This window comes from Rhineura floridana, chromosome 8 (genome assembly GCF_030035675.1).
Source record: "Rhineura floridana isolate rRhiFlo1 chromosome 8, rRhiFlo1.hap2, whole genome shotgun sequence".
In the NCBI taxonomy this organism is placed as follows: domain Eukaryota; kingdom Metazoa; phylum Chordata; class Lepidosauria; order Squamata; family Rhineuridae; genus Rhineura; species Rhineura floridana.
This window is the reverse complement of record NC_084487.1, coordinates 122,818,003-122,842,358: the sequence shown is the minus strand read 5'-3', so window position 1 is coordinate 122,842,358 and position 24,356 is coordinate 122,818,003. Positions and strand designations below refer to the sequence as shown.

Genomic DNA, 24,356 nt, shown 5'->3' with positions numbered 1-24,356 from the left:
AATTGGAAAAAGATCTGGAGTTTACGGATGTTAGAAATAAAGTTTACTGTTTGGAATTCAACGTTGTCTCTGAAGAAATTAATGAAGATATTAGTGATAAAGTTATCAATGTCTTGGATAATTTTCTTGACTGGAACGATGTGATGGAGCTTGACATAGAAAAAATCTATGGAATTAACTACAGATATGTGACAATGGAAAAACTCTTAAGAGATGAGCCAGTGCATTTTTTAAAAAAGAAGAACAGAGATATGACTTTACAACAATATTTCAGCAACATATTCAGAATTGATGGCAAGGAAATATTTGTGATAAAAGAAATTCCCATCAGACTCTTATTATATGACTATGGCTATGACAGCAAGATCATCATGGGATACTGATAATGGATGAATGGACACTGAAACTACTGGATTTAACAGGACTATTGAAGATGGAAGATGGAATTAATATTGATAATGGAAGAATGGTTATGGAAATTATTGGACCTAATAGATTTGACGAGATGGATTAATCGATATGTTTATTTGGACTATGGCTATGACAACAAGATTATTATGGGATACTGATAATGGAAGAATGACTACTGAAATTACTGGACTTAACAGGATTATTGAAGATGGAAGATGGAATTAATATAGATAATGGAAGAATGGCTATTGAAATTATTGGACCTAACAGATTTGAATCAGATGGATTAAGCGACATGTTTATTTGGAGAAAAATTGAAAGATATATCTCTCAAGGAATTGAAACCTCTCTTTGACTTTTTGTGGAAAGAATAAAGTAATGTTTATGAGATTTGATGATTAATTAAGATAACTACTGGAGGAAAGTGATTTTATAATATAATTTTAGAGACAGGATTGTTATATATTGTAGACCTATAACTGATCTGCGACAAATCGGAAGTCAACATTTTATTTTATTGTTTAATTATTTTTGTTTTGTTTTGTTTTTTGTCTTTGAAAATTTGAATAAAAATTAATGATAAATATATATATATATATACTTAACAACAAACTCATTCAGTTTACCAGCATTGTTTCATTAAACAATTTCATTTAAACATCACAGAAACAGCGGGTAGCGAGTGTGTCCCATTCCTGAAAAAAACCAGTGAATAACTGACTGTCTGCGTCACCCGTTTGCACACGGCACTCATCCGTCCTCCACCAATACACCCAGCTTATCAAACACTCTCTCGTGATTGGTTCCAACATCCCTCAAGACAGCATCGGAACATTACCTAGTGCGGGGGCGTGGCTAATATCCCCATTCCTTGATATGACACTGGCTGCTATTCAGAATTTCTTTACTAAAGAGCACACACTATTTATAGTGTTATTTCCATGAATTGAGACTATTAAATACATTCTAACTGGGGACAAAACAGTTTAAAAATTAATGATTTGTGTATTAAATAAAATTAAAATTAAATGCTTCAACTGTTGCATCAGACCGCCAAATGTCAACACCCCTCTAATGAACCCAAATGCCCCCCTAAAGTTTGTAGTCACACCAACCCCCCCTGAAAGGCTGTAATGCCCCCCAGGGGGGTGCTACCGCCCACATTGGGAATCACTGTTGTAAATAATTTGTAGACCGCTAATCATTTGCATTTGTTTTTAAATATATCAATGAAAGAAGCTCTATGAAAAATTGTTGTTGTCATTCTTCATTTATGTACCTCTTTTCGTTCCAAGGGCCCCCAAAGTGGTAAACAACAAATTAATTCAATAAAAAACACAATAAACACACAATAAAACACAACATTTCAATCAAAACAACAATATAAGATAGCAAGATCACAACATATGGGAACAATAGTAATTGAAAGCCTTTGCAAGCTAAAGGATTAAAAAGTGCTCTCACCACCCTTACATCTACCACACTTAGGGGCTAGAAGCTTGAACAGACAAGAGATACAAAAGAAAGCTTACCCCATTAGAAACAGTAAGTGATGCACTCACCAACACCACATCTAACAATTTAGGGATTCAGGATGAACTGCCCACAAAACATTTATCTGGAAGCATGTCCAATATTAATAGTTGCCAGAAATGGAGGGAATCCAACAACTTTGCTTTCTAGGCAAGTAAAATTCCACAAAAGCCTAGGCTAAGAAGGGTGTAGCCCCTGCCCTTTTGCCAACACAAGAGAAGTGAAATTACAGCAATATCCCAGTGGTGGCGGTCATCCCCCCCAAAAAACAGTACTGATTGGCATTCTGGAGGTATCAACAAAGCACTAGTCATTTTAAAGGGATATCATTCAAGAAAGGCAGGCTTTCTGAATCCTTTACACAAGCTCAATAATCAAAATGATGGCATGAGATACTTTTAGAAACAGCACACTCATCCAGTGTAAGAGCAGCCAACAAGTAGAGCTGAAATTTCATTTCCCCAAATTAGGCCAACAGGAATATGAAAATTAATTTCAAGAGTAGCAGAGTTGGATGAGAAATTCAGGTTAAAATAAAAAAGCTTTAAAAATGGCACCATCAACTTTGTTCTTTTCAAAATCTTGATCTTAGTTCTAAATTCATTTTGAACATAATTCACATATCTTGGAAAGTATCTGGTCCTTATTTTTCAGGCTCACATCCTCTAACTTCTCTAATTATCAAGGCATTCTCAAAGCAGGAGATAGGAACATTTAATTTACAGATTTATTATCAACGGCAAACACATTTTCTGATGAAGACAAAACTTACACGGAATAACCTTTTGCCTCTTTCACCCACTTCTGAGACTGATGGCAGTGATTTAATTCCCAAAAGGAGTGACCCTGACTCTCAGAATTCCTAGGAGCAAAGGTTTGAGAAACCTTTAATAGCTTGTGGAAGCCACATCGGATTCCAAAGTCTTGCTTGGAAACAGAGCTGCTTTATCAAATGGAAATAGCTGTCCAATTTAGTTGCAAACATGCAAAGCCCTTGTTCTTTTTTTTCCTGAAATTGATGGGGCTTGGGTGGAGCAGGACAGCTTCATGCAATCAGCTGGATCGACCCTTTCAAGTATCATCACGTGAGCCCCGGTTGCACACTTGTAGTAAAGTCCAGAAATAGGATGATTATTTCAGCTAGTGCTTGTCAGAATTCGACTTAAAAGGAGGGTGTTAGTTAAACATGCTGTACATTAAGCCTGACTGAAAATATTATTAGACGTGCCGTTAAGAAATAATGGAAACATTTTGTTATTCTTTATTTCTACCCCGCCTTTTGGCCAAAAGGCCCTCATTTAAAAATGTTCTATAGGTTCTCTCTAACACCTGATCCTAAACACGTTCACCCCAATTCAGTTAGTGGCATCTGCCTTTGCAAGATGGTTTCCATATGCATCTTTAGCTGGACGAATTGTGCATGCAAAGAAATGCTGCAAGTGGAATTCTCGGTCCAATTCAGCAGGCAAAGCTGCATGTGCAAATGTCTGTTTGTAGCTATGACTACCGGTGACATAACAGGTAATAGCACCAAACTGCTCTTCAAGATAGCAAACAAAGGAATGGATCTGGTCCATTTTAAACTGATTCCTTTCTTCACAGAACAGCACATCGGGATCTATGTGCACAAAGTCCTAGCTGCTGTGCAAGTTTGCAATTGAATTGGATACAATATATGGAAGTGAGTTACATTTAAATTAATGGGATATTAGCACAGCCTATGAAACGCAGAGGTGATTGGCCTTTCTTCTAAATAAAGGTGTATATTATTGGGGTACAGAGCGTATGTTGTTGTTGTTTTTAAAAAAACTGGAACATATGTTGATCAAAAGGCTTTTTAAAACTATCACTGATCAACATCACAGAGTTACATCAAAGGGAACTTAAGGCAAGACAATCAATATACACCTAGCCCACAGTTGGCTAAATTCCAGGGGCAGTGAAAACAGATTCTGCTTTATTAAGCAACAAAGTCTTGCTAACAGAGGCAAGCAAGATTAGAAGCTTCTATCCTCAGTTGTAAGGAGTCAGTAGCATGAGTTGGGACTTGAATTTTCCAGAAGTAATGCAACATGTAAAATATTATTCTGTTAATCCCCCACCTGTTTTTTTAATCCCTCTAGTTCTCAGTTCTTGGAGCCACACAACACAGCTGACAACTGGGAATTTCTTTAAGAAAACTCTTTAAAGCAAGACTAGATCTTGCTAGCAAATGATAGCCTCCAAGAACTCAGTTTGCTGAGCAAATGTGAGCATAAATGAACACTACTTTAGAGATATCGCACAAGAGAAAGCCATTACCAAAAGCTCCAACATTGTCGTATTTTGATTCTATCCAGCATGTCAAGTCTTCTTCCCTTCTCAACATTTTTTTTTTAAGAAAAAAATCTGACAAAGTTGTTTAATCCATGAACATTTACATGGGGAAATGCAGTGGATTTTCATCAACAGCTAATTCATACCAGCCTTATTTCTTCTTATGGATAGTTTCCTTATTTTTATTGAAAAACATTCTCTTCCAGCTGCCAGGACTAAGAACACAATCTAGTGGAAAGTTCTCCTGGACAAGCCCTACTGAAGTCATTGAGGTCACTTTGGTGAGGTTTGTGCTGAAGTTATAATCCCAGTAGTTTTGGGACAGTGCAAATACGTGTTTCTGCATGTGGATCCTCAAGCCAAAACTCAATCCTATAAATCAGTGTTCTGCTCTTAGAGAACCCAAAAACAGGTGTTAGGGGCTTCATGCCAAAAAGAAAGAAAAAAGAAAGACAATAATTGCCATTGTTGGAATAGTTGGACCAGACCTTGAACCCATAGGCTGAAGAGGTAGGAAGGAAGTGGAGCACTCCTTCAGCCACTACAGAGAGGGGGAAGCTGACATGTCTAAATATGGCTTTCCCGGTAATAAGGTACCATGGTCAGCGCCAACAGTTATTAAGATTAAGCATCAACCCAAGACACATGCACAAAGCCTACCAAAATGAGCCCTGGAACTTCATCCAGCCACCTTATTTTTATTTCAACAGTCAGAAGGCTACCCAGTAGGGATGTGATAGAATTTCCCCCAATTCAGATTTGATACAGAATTTTCCATTAATTTGCTTGTTCTCAATCACTGAGAATCGGATTTTAACGTGGCAAATTTCTGTGGCTATTTTTGAAAATGGACTTTAAAAAAATCCGCCTCTCAAACATTGATTGTAAGAATGATCTTTTATTGACATTTCCTTCAAAATATCGATATTTCCTTTTAAAATAATGATATTAATATTGGTATTTTTTGTGAGTGGAAGAAAATCTGGATTGGTAAAAGCAGCGGCTAGCAGATTTGGAATGATCTCGAATCGATGCCAGCCTGTTAGGTTGACAGAACGCTTTCAAAGCGGCACTGACCAACAGAACCTACCCCTACTAGCCACTAGTGTGAATTAAAGCCTATTTAAGTTAAAAAGCACTGTATGGTCTCACCAAAGAAAGATGGGCCTCTTTCCTGGCAGCCCACAAAAATCTGGAGCCAACTCTTAGTAGTGTAGCTTCGATTGATAGGGAGCTGGGTTGAATGGCTGAGAATGTGCTGTAATTATGACAACAGAGCCCACTTTTTTCATCTCCACATTACACATCTGTCAATCACCTGATGGCACCAGATGATTCTTTGTCATTCATCTGTCAATCACCTGATGTCAAATGACTTCAGATGATTCAACTCTGAACCTTGCAGCTTGCAAAGGAAGAACCGGAAGCACACTGTAAGTGCACTCGCAATTATTCCTTTATTCCAAATTAAAATGGCTTCTTGGCTCCATGTCAGTGGGGCAGCGGAATCCACTCTGGGTTTTAGTCTGAACTTTAACTTTCTGAACTAAAACCTGGAGCCCATAACACTGCCCCACTGACATGAAGCCACCAGCTGCCACGGTTTGCAATCATCACTTGTAATCAAGCCAGGGCTGCGGCTGCAAAGGAAGAATATGGAGTGCATTCTAAGTAGACTCCCAGTTCTACCTTTCTAGCTCTTATTCAGTACTTTTTGAATTTGGCACCTTTTTTCTGTTTCTGCAGGGGCAACTGAAATATGACATCAGGTGATGGGCAGATGGGTATGTTTTGGGCCAAACAATACTGTTGGCCAAATGGGGAGGCCTGAGGTTTCCCACTGCTGTCTTCAACTACAAGCCATTGAATTGCCTTTCCCAACCTTTGGGTCCTTAGATATTGTTGGACTATAACTCCCATCAGCCCCTGCCAGCATGGCCAACCGTCAGGGATGATGGAAATTGTTTGGCAGGAAAGAAGCACAGAAATACAGTAAATTAAATATTGCCATCACATATACACAGGCACTGCCTAGTGTGGCCTGAATATTTTCCTATGCTGTGCTTGGTCTTACAGCATATGTGCAGAAACCTCTACTTGCCCACAGCAAGGGCTATCCGTGAATCCAGAATCCATCAGAGTGGAAACTCTCAGCTTTCCCTACTAATATGACTACAATGTGATGATAGGCAGTGCTGAGAGTAGTCAAATCAAGCTTAGCCTACAAAATAAAGTAATTAAAGAGGCTATATTCCCCCCCCCCCAAATGTCAGATTTATCTGCCACATATTTCAATGTGTACATGAAAGGCTTTCTGTAGTTGAGGTTGACTTTTAAACCTCCAGCTTAATCCCTAACACAAGGAAAAGGAGATTTGGGACAAGAATGAGGTATCATGCAAAAATATTAAGATGATTATATAGTCAAAGTATACTATGGCATACACCTGGCTATAGTGCAAGCTTCAAATGTGGGGCACTTCAGCTGTAGATTGCGAAGTTTATGCCTGTTCATAATTTCTGATATTAAACCAGCTCATCAGCATTTATTCCCTGCTTTCAGAAGACACATTTGCTATTTATACTTTTGCTTTTCATACCTGTTTCTACAAACATCATTGCTCATTACATTTTTGGTGTCAAGATATTTTTTATTCCTATTTTGTTAAAAGCAGATTTCTATCCAGGGATGAGCTAGAAGAGACAGACACTTTTAAACCTATAGATGTGGTCTGTTCCCTATAGCTCACAACTTATATTTGTCCCAGCTACAGACTGAATCTGACAACACTCACAGATGCGTCTATCTTCCACTTGGGCTGATTTAGAAACTTGTTATCTGGTCCTGTTACAGGGGCAGTAGGCACCTGGATCCACCTGTCTACATCTCTCTATTTCTAATTTTCTTACCATTCAAGCCAACCATTCACTCAACTTGAAGAAGCTCATTATTAAAGTCAGAGCAGATCCATATGCATATGCCACATTAATTTGATGGCACAACCCTGGCTTGAAAATAGGTGGTTTAAAAGACCTTTATGGGGAAGTCTTGGGCATCTTGCCAGGTTATGACTTGGGCCAACTATTGGATAGGGAAGGCAACTTCAAAGCATTGCAGTGCATTATGAGAGGAATTTGGTTTAGCAAGCACAACTAATTGGCAGTTACTAGAACTGAAACCCCTTCCCACATCCATTTTTGGACCAGCTTTCAATGCAATATCTGCACTCCCAGAGCTCCTGAAAGATCTCAGTAGGTTACTTGGCTGGCTGAGGCCAGCAATCTGTTTTTATAGGGGGTTCTCAGATAGATTTAAGATGGATATATCATACCACCACGAGGAGTGGAACAGAAAGTTGAAATGCCCCATTCAACCTAAGCAGTGGTTCATAGCATGCTCATCTATCAAAAGGTCCTCCTTTGACCCAAGGATGCGTCTCTTACATCAAAACTAATGTTTCAGGCATATTAGACATCACAGAGGCTCACACTGCAAATGGTTATCTCCATTCCCACAGTATTGGCAACATGGAACACCGTGACATCCCTTATTCACAAGATGTGAAGCTGCCCAACGGAAAGCCATTTGGGAAGTGAAAGGGTGAATTTAGTCCTGGAAACCTGACTACATTTCAAAGATACGTATGTTTTTCTGAGTTGCATTCCTGTTATTTTGAGTTTACTATCAGACCACGCATGCACTAGGATCAGCAAAAGATATTGTGCTTCAACATGGAAGTAGAAGTCATGAACTTCCATACGGCAATGGATTAACGATTTGCTTTCCTACTCTTATTTGAACTGGCAATATATTGACGTGAGCACAAGAAAGAGAAATAAAAGATCATTTCATTTGCTTTCTTGGAGACTTATGCATTCTAGTCCAGTATATTTGTATTTTCTATTTATATGGCCAAAATATCTCAATCTATGTCCCTTTCCCCTATTTTAACTTTATCATTTTGGGGTGGTTTTTTTGTTCGAATGTTGCTTTGTAGCATTCAGGAAAGTGTACTGTTCAAAAATTGTAATTAAAGAAAACTCCAGTTAAAAAAGAAAACATTAGTTACTGCCAACCTAAGAAAAGCGACAGGGAGTGAACAGGAAAGGAGAGAATAATATCTATAAAAAGAGTTCGGTATTGCAGAATTCACCATGAGCCTTTAGTCCAGGCAGCTACTTATTCTGCACATGCCTTTAGGCTAGTCCTGGAGGTAAAATAATTTAGATGGAATTACTCAGTGTTGTCCTTGAAATGGAAAAAGCCACCTCAGGCAAACGGAAAGTTAGTTGAAAGAAAGTGAGCCATGTTCACATGAAATCCCTCGTTAGTATGAGCAACACACCAAATCCATTAACACGCCTTTAAGAGTGAGAAAGTTGTTTACACAAAACCTCGGGGGGCATCTAGGACAGCTGAACTAATTCTCTTTCTGGAACATCCAGGCTGGTGCTGATGCTGCTATTTCCACTCACCTCTCTTTCTAAATAATAAAAAAGACAGATCACTTTTTAAAAACAAATTAAAATGGAGACTATGCTACTGGATTCAGCATCCATCTCCTTCAGAAGACAACTTGCTCAGTTGCAAATTTTCATGATGTACAAAAATAATCCAAAACAAGCTAGAGTTTATTTTGTTGAGTTGACTGGGTGATGTAATTTCAATATCTACGGGGTGAGATTATGAGTGAGTAATTGGTGGAGGACCAAAAAACAGCAACAACATGCTTTGGTCAAGAACCATGTGGATTTCTGTCTTGTAAATACTTCATTGTATGTTCTGGTCAAAGGCCAATAGGAGTTTGCTAATCTTTTTTAGAATGCCTTGTATTGGCTTTTGATCGTGTTTCTTCCAAATTCAGAGTATAGTGAGTTTTGCGACAGCTGTACAGTAGCATCCATATGGATTGGGTCACCTGAAATGGACCAATGTAAGAACAATTCTGTAGACACACTAGTATCATAAGTGACTTTACTTACTCACAGTACAATGGGTACCAACTCATACAATGCTAGGCTCCTGCACGGTGTAACTGAACACTAACGAAGTTAGTCATCTATGCATACAGCATAAACACTCTAAACTGTATTTTCTGCTGTTTGTAAAGCAATGGACCAAGTCGCGATCTGGCTGGGCAAAGTCACCAATAGTACATTAGCTGGGAAAAATATTAGAAGTTAGCCTACCATGGGCTGTAGTAGCCTATCCAGGTCTTTGCTTTGAATATGAAACTGATGAACTGTAGCCCAGCACAAGCAAACTACTGAAATGGGGAGTGAAGAGAAATAATTAACAATACCCCAAAAAACTGACCTAAATATGATCCCCAAATTAGAAGGCTTTAATTATCCCTAGCCTGGGATTCCCACATTCATGACCAGCATTCCACCCAGTGGAGTAGACTGGCTCTATTATTAAAAGGGCACAATTTTTAAATATATTTTGCAACTAGGAGCCAGACAGATTTTGTAGGAGCCAGCTTGGAAGGAAGGAGAGTCCAAGACATGAGTGTACCAGGACAAAATCCTGTTTTTTCCTGGAATGCTCTGGTCTCTCTATCTCTACCTGCCTCTCTATCTCAAATTTCCAAGGAGCTGTTCAAGATGTTCTTTGAGAGTTCAGACTAAAACCCGGAGCAGATTCACTGCCCTGCTGAAATCGGAGTCACCAGTCTCCACTGCTTATAGGCTATGTAAATTGCCTTGCTGCAGAGCAACATAAGCAAAGACAACCAATATAACAAGGAATTATCGGATAACAAATGGAGACAGTGGAAGAAAGAGAAAAACAAGAAGGGAGAAACAAAGCTAGAATGGGAGAAATGGGGGGTACACTGAAAATAGTTTGGGTCAAGCAACATGTTATCCTAAGCATGATTTTTAAAGGAAAAGAACATGATTAGGGTCTGCCAGAGGCTGGGGCAGAGGCCTTGACATACATTAGGCATGGGGAGAAAGGGTTTAACCCTTTCCCCATATCATTTCCCCACCAAAAATCACTCCCCCAAACAATCATTTGCCTCAAGTTGTTATTTGCTACATGCAGACTGGGTTCCTCACCGGTACTTTTTGTAATGACAGGCCTTAATTGCACTTTTTATAACAGTGTGCTTAATGTGATGTGTAGACTTATTGTTAGGATGTACTATAGTAGAAGATGAGACATGAGGTTAAGCTAAATGCTTCCTGGAAAAATATGGATTTTGAGAACGGATTGAAAATGACTCACTTTCTTTTTGTACTGTTTTTGTAGGCAGGCAGGAATGCAAGTGGCTCAAAGTGATTCCATGCTACACATTTGTGCTACAATTTGACAGAAACTCCCGCCCCCCCCTAAGTTCACCTGCAACAAAAATTGAAGTGGGGTGGTGGTGCTGAAATTGGTATCAGCTTTGAACATCTCAACTTATTTTACTGAAATTATTCAAGCAGAATCATAATCAAAATGAGAACAGACTTTGGGCAAAGGGTTCCAAGCATGTCCCTTTGAGACCACTTCTATATAAATTGGATAATTAGCTACATCTGGGTAAAAATAAACTGTATACATTCTGCAAGCTTGCCATACTCCAGCAAGCAAATAAAATGGCAGTTAACTGCTCCAAGCAATCAAAGGGAACATTTTCAGCTACAAAACCCGGAACAAAATTTGAAAAGTCTACCTTTAGCCATTTGCACCTGTAGATATGAGACCCACATTTTACCCCCACTTACCAAATATGAATTTCTTATCAATGGTGTGCTAACCCATTTTACACAATGCATGCAACAGATACAAGAATGGAAAACAAGGCGCAGGATTCATATATAAGTAGCAGAACAGACTGGGGGAAAGCCAAACAGGTAATGGAGGTGGGTCTTGAGAAAGGCGGGGGAGTGATCTGATGAAGAGAAGAGCGGAATGGGGGAGAAATTCAGTTTAGTTCAGATTTTAATTTGTACTTCCTAGAACAATGTGCGAACCAAAGCACAACCAACCTTCAACATTCACACTTCTTCCAATTCTTGTGATGCAGTTCTCCAACCAAAAATGTTTATCCAAATGTGTACATTGTGGGAAAGTGTACATAAAAATCAGAACTTGGAAAAGTTACTTTTTTGAACTACAATTCCCATCAGCCCCAGCCAGCATGGCCACTGGATTGGGCTGATGGGAGTTGTAGTTCAAAAAAGTAACTTTTCCGAGCTCTGATAAAAATGCATCTGTTGGTGAAAATAACACACACAAATGCATTATGATGGGAAATTGCTAAGACAAATGTGTATATAAGGAGAAATGTGCACTAAAATGCTGACAAATTTTCATGACGACTTTTTTAAAAGGAAAACAAATCACAAACTGATGCAGGAATGTGGCAAACAACTTAAATTTGGAAAAACAGAAACTGGAAGAATCCAAAATTGGCATATCCATCCGTCTCTGCTCAGCTGGTGGCTCCGTGTCATTGGGACAGTGGAATCTGCTCTGGGTTTTAGTCTGAATTTTCAAGGAGCTGTCCAAGCCTTCAAAGTTCGGGGAAAAGCCGGAACAGATTCCACTGCCCCAATGACATAGAACCACTCGCCGCCAGTGTCCCCAATGAGAAGCAGCATAGCAGAAAGTAAGAACTGGAAGAAAAGATATTGTATAATCCTTGTTGCAGCTGACTGAGGCTGACTAGGGCCACTTAATACAATCCACAGAATAAAGGATTGTACCACTTCAAGCTGCAAAGGGAGGTTGTACTGCATGTTTGAATGCACTTCTGTGGAAGGAGAAAAGCAACTCTGACTGCATGTTAAAATGGGGACATAAAAGTGTTGAGCCTAACCTTATTTCTAACATGCTAGTTTTCATGTGCAAGGGAGGATTTTGTGCTTTGTGGTGTCACCAAATTCATACATGGGCTCTGATTCTGATACATGGAAATAAAAAGTCAAAATAAATGGCAGATGTAAACCACAGATAAAGGTGTTAATTCTAAGGCCTGGGTTTTTGTAGCACAAAATAGCATCATGCTGTAAAATAGCAAAGGACATTTTTAATGAATGCTTCTAAATGGAAGCTAATTTAATAAGAAAGGAACTACAGTTTTACAGACTTTTCTGTGACATAGAGGTTAAACAGATAACTCACCTGGGAAAATACAAATGAGCTCTGCTAAGAGCCTCACAAAAGTTTTCCTGGGTGTTTTGAAGGTCCCTTCAATTTAGGAGAAATTGTTGGAGTTCTTGTTTCCCTCTCAAGAAAACCCAAACAGTTATTTCAAATGTTCAGTCCTTCCTGGCTGTATCACTTCCGAGCTACAGGTGTCTGAATGCCAACCACATAAGAACTGCACTGCAGATTTAAAAGGCAGCATGTCAGAAATAATGGGCTAAAATCCTGACATGCTAGCCTGTGTGCAGGGGGTATTTTTACATGGACAAATTCCTAGCACAAGCTTTCACAAGGAATATGGCTGTTTGGAGTAAAGCTAATTTGTGTATGTGTTGTCAAGCTTTCTGTGTGAATGAGAACAGATGGCAAAGCATAACTTTATGTGCAGCCCTGATAAATAGTGCATCCTGGAATCCCAATGTTTTCTGGTGAGATCAAGGTTTCTTTAAAATAAGCTTTCAAAATAAGATGTGCTATACAAACATTGAACATTGAGTGCGCTTATTTGGATTAGTGTGGTTTCTTCTTTTGACTGGTTTCTCCGGGTCACTTATGCAGTGCCAACTTGTGTTTATTAAAATATTTTCTTAGCGCCTTTCTTGTTTGACTACTTCTCTCTTATCATCCATGTACAGACCCTTATTATAAGTCTTAAACATATACACAGAATATATAACAGAAGGATTTGTTTACAATATAAGTCCATTCCAGACACTGCTTCAACATACATGTGTGCAGGCAATCACCTGGGCAGTACGCAAACCTATGTATACCGATTTTGAGGTCAAAACAGAGCCCACATACATGAAACTGTATGCACATAGGGTTCCCTCTGAACAATAAGCAAAGTTGTTTTTTAGGATTCCAAATCGCATGGTGAGAAGCCTGCTCTCATACATCCATAAGCATAAATGACCTTCAAATGAATATGTCTAGGATAGAGATGGAACCTGCACTATAATTCTGCTTCACCCTCTACATAAATTCAGTGCCCCTCAATAGATTATGCAAAAGGGCTATTTATCATCCCACATATGTGATTTCCCATGAGGAGCGGGGAATATGTAGGTAAACATATGGCACCAGTTCACTCTCACAGGGGAAATAACTTTTGGGGCAATTTATAGTCAGAAGAAGGCACTGCACTTCCACCCCATGGCTGCAAGTATATTTTTAAAACATTGTGGGAGATCGATGACGTCAGATCTCATGTCTCACGACTTGTTTGGCCCAAGGTATTGTGCTGAAACCAAGCCCAACTAAAATGAACGGGGATTGTATATTCGCAGAGTCTGAAAGCTAAAAGCTTGTTGCCCCACATCCGCCAACACTTCCATAACACTCGTCTTCAAATACTTCTTCAAGTGAATGAAAGCCAAAATCTCACCGCAAGATCCACAACTAAATTAATATAAAGTACTTGGTGCTTGAACTCACTGGCACTAAGTCAGCTGCAGTTCAAGCAATCCAGCCTAATGGAGTTATGGTTAAATTGTTAAGTAACTAACTGCAGAACATGAAAACAGAGAAGGATCCTCTGATGGGTGTTTGCAGACAATAAAGTCACTAATTGAGAGAAAGTATTCTAGCATTGTATTTCAAAAGGAAAGTATCTTTTTCATTGATATGCAGGTGATCAAAATAGATTTTTTTTTAAAAAAGCTGAAAGTATAATTCATTGTGAATTCTTATTAAGATGGTTTACAAATAATAGGTGTGTCTTTACACCCACATCCACATACAGGGCTCTTCCAGATGTGGACAATTTAGGTCTTCTTTATTCAGAAAGGGGAATAGCAACTCAGCTTCAAGACGTCTAACACTTAGTTGCAAAAATAGGTGCAAAATTCGATTCAGTTTGCATTTCAATCCAAATCGATCAAATCCACACTTTCTGAAACAATATAAGAACCGAAACCCAGCCATCCTTCAAGATTCGCACTTATTCAAATTTTGCAATGCAGTTTGCCAACCAAGCAAAGTTTACAAAAATGTGTATGTTAAGGGAAAGTGTGCATAAAAATGAATGTATAAGTAAAACAACATGCAAAAAAGCATTATGTGATGAGAAATGGCTTCCAAAATGTGTACATTAGTCAAAATCGGCCACAAAAATGTGTTCATTAAGAGAAATTTGCATTAAAATGTGGGACAAATTTCATGAGGATTTTCTTTTTTAAAAAATCACAAATTGCTGTGGAAGTGTGGAGAACAGAATTTAAGACTGGAAAAATGAGAAATATTTCCATCTCTACTCAATAACCAGGTAGACAGTCCTTCTTTCCCCAGCCCCCAAATGGTGGAGAGAGGAGATTTTCATTGGAACGACTGTCTGTGGGTTAAATAAGCCCTCCCTTCTCACTGCAATTGCAATTTATGGTGAGGTTGGGCGGAGGGACAGAGAAGAAAATGGATATAAAGACAATGCTTTTTGGAAATGGAATAGTTAAAGGTATATAGCTGATTGATCCTAAGAAAGAGAGACACACCATACAGAAGGAAATGGCTAGAGTGACCTAGGAAACCCAATCTAATAGGCAGAATAGCAGGGTGATAGGCCATCTATACTTGGGAAAATTGTGCATTGAGTTAAAATTCTATCCTTTTTTAAAAAAGCTCAATTTTCTGAGCTCTGGAGGAGAAAAAATTGAAGTAGACCAGGGGAAGGATGAGAGGAGGATGTTTTGTTCTTGACTTTGTGCATATGCTGCATAAATGTGAGTGAACCAAGTGGGGCTATTCCACAGTAAATGCCCAGTGCAAATAAACACACACACACACACAGAACTACAAAACCTGAGACTTCTATTTTCTCTGCTGGCTACAAACCAAACCTCTTTCTTCCTAGGTCATCTTTTTACTTCATAACCATGTTCCTGATGTCCATACCATAACCCAGCCTTTCCCAACCAGTGTGCCTCCAGATGTTGTTGGACCACAACTCCCATCAGGCTCAGCCAGCATTGCCAATTGCTGAGGCTGATGGGAGCTGTGGTCCAACAACATCTGGAGGCACACCGGTTGGGAAAGACTGCCCTTTATTAAGCCATCTTGCCGAAAAATATAGAAATCAGGTAGGGAGTGGTCTTTACGTTGCTTTTATTGACCTGAAGGCTGCGTTTGACTCTATCCCACGGGATATACTGTGGGCCAAATTGGCTAAAACAACTATCGATAAGAGATTGTTGTTCTTGATTTATAAGCTGCACCTGAACACTTCCCTTTGTGTTAGCTGTAGCCAAAAAGGAGATCTCTCCAACTCAATTATCACGTCAAGAGGGGTGAGACAAGTCTGTGTGCTGGCCCCGCTCCCTTTTAATCTCTTTCTAAATGATTTGGCCCCTAAATGTTTTTCACCTGACCTCCACTCGCCTAAACTTAAAGGAACCAGTTGTCCTATTTTGCTTTACGCTGACGACACGGCCTTGATCGCTTTTTCTAAAGTTGGCCTCAAACGCTTGATTAGAATTTTTATGGAGTATTGCTCAGAGAACGCATTAACAATTAATTTTTCAAAAACTAAAATTCTAGCGTTTACAAAATCTTCCCTAACTCCCATGTGGAAAATTAACGGCCACTCCATTGAGCAAGTTAGTGCTTACAAATATCTAGGTATGTTATTCCATTCCTCCCTTTCTTGGATGCCTCATATCCGCGCGGCAGTTGCGACGGCCCGAACATCGATGAAGTGCTTAGTATGCTTTTTTTATAACAAAGGGGGGCAATATATCCCGGCAGCTATACAGGTATTCAGAGCCAAAATTCTAGCCCAACTTTTGTATGGTGTCCAGATCTGGATACATGCGTTCAATCCCATGGTGGAGACAGTGCTGTCCATCTTCTTACGAAGAATCTTTGGAGTTCAAAGATGCATTCCAAATGCTGTGTTAAGATTGGAAGCGGGATCGTGCTCGGTAGAATGCCAAGCATGGTCCCTAGCTTTTAATTTTTGGACTAAAATTGCTTATATATGCCCGTCAGGTTATCTGTCATGTCTTGGAGAAGACGGGCTCCTATCCAGCTGGATGAAATGCTTTTTAGACAAGCTGCCCTACTTAGGCCTTTCATTAGAATTTCTTTCCTCCCAAGACCTTGGTAGGGCTAGGCAGATTATTAAGGATAGACTCCATGACATTGATAGACAATCAACAATCCAAGCCGCATCTAAAGTATGTTCCCCCCTTCATCATAAACTGGACTTCAACTTTCTAAAGTACGCGCCATATCTAGATGTCTTAACGAATCCCAAATACCGATTAGCATTCTCTAAGGCCCGCTTCAACTGTCTGGAGTCTGCGCTCCTGGAGGGTAGATTTAAGGGCATGCCCTTAACGCAACGCCTCTGTCTGTGTAAGGAAGGCTTAATAGAATCTCTGCCCCATATCCTCTTTGCTTGTCCTCTATATGCTGAGGAAAGGAATCTATATATCGTACCTTATATGCAAAATCATCCCAATAGATCTCCTGAACATTGGACGTCATGGCTTCTATCTGGCAATAATAGCTCTCATTTGATTTCAGTTGCTAAGTACTTTTATGCAGCCCAACGTAAAAGACAGTTATTTACTATTAACCCTTCTATGTAATTGCTTAATATTACTGGTACTAGTTTAGTGATAATTTTAACAATATGTTTGCAACTGGTTGTAATTTTTATTTTTCTTGACGGGTCGTTGACCGTAATAAAAGTATCGTGACTGCCCTAACCAATTCTGCCCTATCCTCTACAAGGATTATCTTCTCCAGTATCAATCCCTGGCTAGTTTTGCTTTTTTGTAAATCCATGCTGACTGTAAAATAGCAAACCATATTAATTTTTGAATTATCATTGTAGAACACACAGTAGATCACCCTGATCTTATAGATATACAAGACCATCAGAAAATTTAAGCACAATAGGTTCCATTTTAAATTAAAATGATTTATAATTTTTGCAGTTAACTTTCTGATAACATTTTTATATTTGGCTATTTCCACTACTGCTTTTTCTTCCTTCAGACTGAAAGGCATCATTTCACCAAAGGGCTATGATATAATTTTAGTCACTCATGCCTAAATTTTTCCACTGGCGACTCTTTCTAAAACAGCAATTTCCACTGAAGTCCAAGAAACATTAGGTTACACATAGGAGAACTTCCTTTCAATCTGGAAAGGAAAGCATCATTTTTCTCAGTGGATAAAAAAATACACACTGCAGTAACCAAAGGGGTGGGACTCTTGTTTGCTCCCAGTCAAGGAAACCATCACTACTTTCCAAACATGTTCAGCAGTCTAGTCATCAAAGAACTGCAATGAACCAAATTTCTCCCAAAAACCTAGCCCTGCAAGAGATCTAATTCTAGCCACATCCTGCTATTACCCTCCAACTCATCCCCACTAATGAATCCCTAATCTCTTCACCTCAGCTTCCCCATCCCTGAACATTAACAAATATGAACCAGCATTCTACTGGTCCCACTGTATGTTCTAAATGCACATGAAGCCACCTTCTTCCTGAAGCTAAGCAGGTCTGGGTCTGTTTCATGCCTTGATGGGTAATTGCCTGGGAACCACATGTATTCTGACTTGGGTTCCATGATGGGTAAAAAAATAAACGTAAGAAAATAAATAAATACAGTTAAATCACTGTTTAGCTAGCCCTGAACTGTTGTTTCTGGCTGGTATTGGCTATCCCATATCTCTGGCAGAAGTAATTCCTTGTCCTGCTACCCGAGATCTTTTCAACTGAGGATTGACCTGAGAACCCTCTGCTTACAAAAAAGCATACCTGGAAATGAATTCATCGAAGGGAGGCATTTTAGTTCCACCACTGAACTAGAATAGATCTATGCCTTCCCCTCGTCTACCCAGTCTGCTCCATCAGAGCCCCTTTGTGGAAACAGCTCTCTACTCCTTTCCAATTAAATGCTGTATATTATAACTGTCATTGAATGTAATGGCATTTTATTAAAAAGCACTAAAAGGCATGCTACTTGAAAACTATTGCTACTACTAATTTGTGTGTTTCAGCACCAGATGCTAGCAGCGTTTGTTCCATGAGGAGAGCGGAAGTATCAGCAGTAACTAAAACAATTATTTATTTAAATTTTAAGTAAAATAACAATAAAGTAACAAAAAGCTACACGTATATCTCGCTCTTCATTCAAGGAGCTCAGTATGGGTTGTATCTGATCATCTATGTATGTAGATCATCCGCAGGAGTGATGTTTGTTGTCTGCCATGTTATAGAGGCCCAAGAGGCCTCAACCAGACGTTGGGCATTTAGTGTTGCTGTTCCTGTGCTGCGGAACACTCCTTCAGCAGATATTTGGCAGGCATCCTCACTATTGACTTGCAGGCATCCTCACTATTGACTTTCAGGCATCTCTTGCCGACTTTTTCTATGTCCAAAGGCCTATGCAGCATGTCTCTTGAGACATTTTAATAATTGTATTGAATTGCTTTTAAATGTTGTTATGTTGCTATACATCACCATGATATTTTGCAAGAGAGCAACATATAAATACTTCTTAAAAAATTAAATAATCTCATTTTCCTCTCACAACAATCCTGTGGGAGGGGTTTAGCTGAGAGATAACGACTAAATCAAAGCCACCCAATGAACTACAGTGGTTGAGGGGAATTTGAAGTCAGATCTACCCAATCAGGAGTGGCTGGCACTGCAGGGCAATGCTGTGTGAGTCAGCTTCCTGGTACCTGCATTGATACTGCTGATGAGGAATAGGCGGGACAGCATGAGGACATGGTGAGATGGGCACATCAGTGGAGCCAATCTAGCACTCCCACCGCTGTACCCACAGAGACCCAACCCATCCCTGCATTGCCCAGTAAGGCGCAATGACACCAGGTTCAGTGCCACGCCACCACATCAGCTGCTTCTGTACCCAGTACAAATAAAACAACTCAATCTGCTGTAACACACTGGATTTCAGTAGAAGGGCAATGGCCAAAGGGTGTGTTCCAGCCTTCTCCAACCTGTGCCCCTAAACATTTTGGACTACAATTCTCATCAGCCTCAGCCTACACACAGGACCAGACTGGAGATGGCTGGTCTGGTCCATTCCTTCATTCAATCCAGCATTTCCTCCAAGGAGCTAAGAACTACATTTTAGCTTCAAGGTTAACTCTGTGAGGCAGATTAAACTGTGAAGAGAATGAATTACCTATGATCATTCATAAGTTTCTTTTTAACCCATCCTCATCCTGACCCAGCAGTCTATCCACTGGACCCATTGTCGTCCTTAAATAGCATGAATGAGAAAGTGTTAAACCAGAGATAGAAAGCACTAATGTTTATTTAAATATTTCAGTATTTCCGTAGCTACAAGGTAAGTAGGCACTTCAGTGGGAAGGGGGAAAAGCTATTTTAAGTGGAGCTGCTTGAGTGTCTGATGAAGTACCAGATGTTAACTGTACGTTCCTTCATTTAAAAAAATAGTAACAAGATTGTTGTTTTGATGTCTGAAAGACAGAAGCCAATCATGGTAATTTTTATTATATTAATGCTGCAGGGTGGAGTGCTTGTATTCACAGTTTCAGTCATTCCCATGCCCTCTTCCAGAATATTCCATTCCATTCCTCCACCACCACCCAGTTTTCAGATCCCTGCCCTCAACCAGCTGTTACTCAGCATTGTACAGGGAACAAAGATCTCAGGGTCTCCTTCTAACTGTCCTACGAGTGCAGGCTTATTGCTCTCTTTCCTCTGTGTTTCCAAATATGTCTTGCTTCAGGAGAGTGTAATTCTGACTAGTAGACATTATATTTTCAGAGACAGTAGGAAAGGGCAGAGAGGGCACTTTCGCCTAACTCTTCTTTGCAAATGCCTCCCAAGGCCATTCCTCACCCCACTCCACTTGAGTTTCTAGTTTTAGATTCTTTGTTTTTTATTTGTTTTTTTAAAAAAAACTTTAGAAACTGCCCAAGGAGGTGATTGAAGGAGATAACTGGCAAGCTGGAGAAACATTAAGCATCTTCCTAAAGTCATCCAACTCTCCCGCAAATGACCCCGCTGTAACACCCCTCCTGCCTTGGCCTTGCCCGAAATGGGACACCCAGTTTGAACATGACACTAAACCAAACTACTGTAGCTTAGAGCAAAGGAGCAAACATGCAGGCTCCCAGAGCAAAGTTTGTGGCACTGTACTCCTCTCCAGATCCTGCTTCTGCTGCACTAGCCAGGGCTAAGTCATCGTTTGCTTTAATGTTATGTCTGAAGCCAGATTCACGGTTTGTCTCCCTCAAACTACCCATGAGCTGTAAAAACGAAGAACAAAAGTGGGATACAGCTCATGGTTTGTCTGGAGAAAGACAAACCATGACCTCAGGTTCAGACATAATGCTAAATAAAACCATGGGTTAATCCTGGGTAGTGTGGCAGTAGCAGGACCATGGGAGGAGCACAGTAACTGTGATCTTTGCTTTAGGAATCTGCACATTTGCTTGTTCACACTAAGCCATGGTTTGATAGCTACATGTGAACCGGGTCTATATACACTTTAGATCCACTGCTACACAACCACAATGCCAAATGTTTGATGACGCATTCTATTTCCCCTCCTCCTCTTCCTATGGTGTAAAATGCCAAAGTGCCTTTCAAATTAACACATGATTAACACAGTTTCTGCTGTGTGTGTGTAGATATATCACCCTTTAATTCCTGTTATCCCATTTTAATCATTATATGATCAACCTGGAAAGCATACTTTTTTATAACCATAAATGTGTGTGTTATGTGCCTTCAAGTCAATTACGACTTATGGCGACCCTATGATGAAGCGACCTGCAACAGCATCTGTTGTAAACCACCCTGTTCAGAACTGGTAAATTCAGGTCTGTGGCTTCCTTTATGGAATCAACCCATCTCTTGTTTGGCTTTCCGCTTTTTCTACTCCCTTCTGTTTTTCCCAGCATTATTGTCTTTTCTAGTGAATCATGTCTTCTCAGGATGTGTCCAAAGTATGATAACCTCAGTTACATCATTTTAGCTTCTGGTGATAGTTCTGGTTTAATTTGTTCTAACACCCAATTATTCACAGTCCATGGTATGTGCAAAACTTTCCTCCAACACCACATTTCAAATGTGTTGATTTTTCTCTCCTCCACTTTTTTCACTGTCCAACTTTCACATCCATGCACAGAGATCAGGAATAGCATGGTCTGAATGATCCTGACCTTGGTGTTCAATGACACATCTTTGCATATGTGGATCTTTTCTAGTTCTCTCATAGCTGCCCTCCCCAGGTCTAACCTTCCTCTGATTTCTTGACTATTCTTTCAATTTTAGTTAATGACTGTGCCAAGATATTGATGATCCTTGACAAGTTCAATGTCATTATCAACTTTGAAGTTACAAAATCATCTGTTGTCATTACTTTAGTCTTCTTGACGTTCAGCTATAGTCCTGCTTTTGTGCTTTCCTCTTTAACTTTCAGCAGCATTTGTCTCAAATCATTACTGGTTTCTGCTAGTAGTATGGTATTGTCTGCATATCTTAAATTATTGATATTTCTCCCTCCAATTTTCACACCTCCTTCATCTTGGTCTGTCGTGTCCGGGACTGGACTCAGTAACCAGACCAGGTTGTGAAAGCAATCCAGTCTTTATTAGAGTAATATCCAAACAGAGGCTGTGCCTTCTCATGAAGGAACACAATACACGTGTCCAGCGACATGCAAGAGAGTTGACAGAACAAGGAATTCCTGCCCCCCCTCATCCTTATAAAGGGTGCTTTCTGGCGCGAATTCTCTCACTCTGCCTTAGAGTGCTCTCTTCCCCACCCTCCTCTTTGCTTGTTTTTGTTTTCTCCGGGTTCTTGGTGAAGGTGGAGGCTCTGCCCCCTCCCCTTCTGATGATGTTACCTCTGGTATTGGAGACAGAGGGGGGTGAACGTCATGCCCATCAGGCGGGCTTTTCTCTGGCTGTTGAGGGAGTGGAATCCCCCCTCTTTCTTGTTCTAACTGCTCTGACTCGAGAAGGGGGGCTGGCGTGAGAAATTCCTGAGAGGAGTCTGTAGCTATGTCTGATGGAGTTCCAAGGCCACGGCTGCTGGGCAACACTATCTCTGAGAGTTCTCCCTCCCCCTCTTCACACAATTCTGGGAAAATGATCTCCTCCTCATCCTCTGAAGTGCCAGGGCCCCAATCCTGCATCCTGACATGGTCCAATCCCGCTTTCCATATGATATGTTCTACATATAGATTAAACAAATAGAGTAGTAAAATACACTCCTGTCTCACATCCTTTCTGATGGGGAACCAGTCGGTTTCTCCATGTTCTGTCCTTACAGTAGCCTCTTGTCCAGAGTATAGGTTGTGCATCAGAACAATCAGATGCTGTGGCACCCCCATTTCTTTTAAAGCATTCCCTGGTTTTTCATGATCTACACAGTCAAAGTCTTTGCTGTAATCTATAAAACACAGAGTGATTTTCTTCTGAAATTCCTTGCTCCATTCCACTATCCAATGTATGTTTGCGATATGATCTCTGGTGCCTCTTTCCTTTCTAAATGCAGCATGGACATCTGGCATTTCTTGTTCCATACATGGTAAGAGCCTTTGTTGTAGAATCTTGAGCATTACTTGCACGGGATATTAAGGCAATAGTTCGATAATTACTGCATTTCCTGGGATCCCCTTTCTTTGGAATTGGGATGTATATTGAGCGCTTCCGGACTGTGGGCCATTGTTTTATTTTCTATATTTGTTGACAGATTTTTGTCAAATTTTGGACAGATTCAGTCTCTGTAACTTGTAGCAACTCTATTGATAAGCCATCTATTCCTGGTGATTTGTTTCTTCCAAGTATTTTAAGAGCAGCTTTCACCTCACATTCTAAAATTTCTGGTTCTTCCTCATATAGTTCCTCCGTGAATTAATCGATCATTCTTGCATCTCTTTTATATAATTCTTCAGTGTATTGCTTCAATCTTCCTTTTATTTTATCTCGGGCAGTCAGTGTGTTCTCCTGTGGATTATTCAACATCCCTACTCTTGGTGTAAATTTCCCTTTAATTTCTCTAATCTTTTGGAATAGGGCTCTTGTTCTACCTTTTTATTATCCTCTTCTATTTCTGTACAATAATTATTGTAGTAGTTCTCTTTGTCCCTACATACTAGGCACTGTATTTTTGCATTTTGCTTTTGCTTTCCTTCTCTCTTTAACCATTTTAAGAGTTTCATCAGTCATCCATTGAGGTCTTTCTCTCTTTTTAATTAGAGGTATTGTCTTTTTGCATTCTTCCCTGATAATGTCTCTGATTTCACTCCATAGTTCTTCTGGTTCTCTCTCAACCAAGTTTAAAGCCTCAAATCCGTTCCTTATTTGATCTTTAAATTCTTCTGGGATATTATTTAAATTGTATTTTGGCATTATGATTGCTTTGTTGTTCCTCTTTAGCTTTACTCTGATTTTCGATATTACCAGTTCATGATCTGCACCGCAGTCCCCTCTTAGTCTTGGGTTTTGCAGAAAGTATGGAACTTCTTCATCTTCTGCTTCCAATTATATAATTGATTTGATTCCTATATTGCCCATTTGGTGATGTCCACATGTAGTAACCATAATTATGTATATATTAATTTATATCTCACATTTTCCATTTCAGAAGAGAGGCTCAAGGTGACATACTAAAAAAAGTAATGCAACAACAAAAGATGGAACTATAAGCCCATAAAAATAAAATTAAAAAGAAGGAGATACGCACCGTCATTGCAGACCCTTCCTGTAATAGCCCCAGAGACCCAAGTACCTGTTCCATAACTGCATTTTTATTAAACTGTTTCTCCCCTTTACACATCTTGTTTACTGATAGTGCCGTTATGTGTTCCCCCAAGAGTAACTCCTTCTTGATCTCCATAAAAGGAATCCCAGGGTGATATTTCAGGACTTATTCTTAATTTTGTTCCACATTACTGACGCCCACCATCACCAAACATAAAGATAGTTCATACTCT

At 39.7% G+C, this 24,356-nt stretch overlaps 1 protein-coding gene across 2 annotated transcripts in view; it reads right to left on the bottom strand.

The window, feature by feature from the left end:
• The window catches only part of SEMA3E (semaphorin 3E), a 264,507-nt gene that overhangs the window by 203,087 nt on the left and 37,064 nt on the right, over positions 1-24,356 (bottom strand). The gene's annotated exons all lie outside the window — the stretch shown is intronic.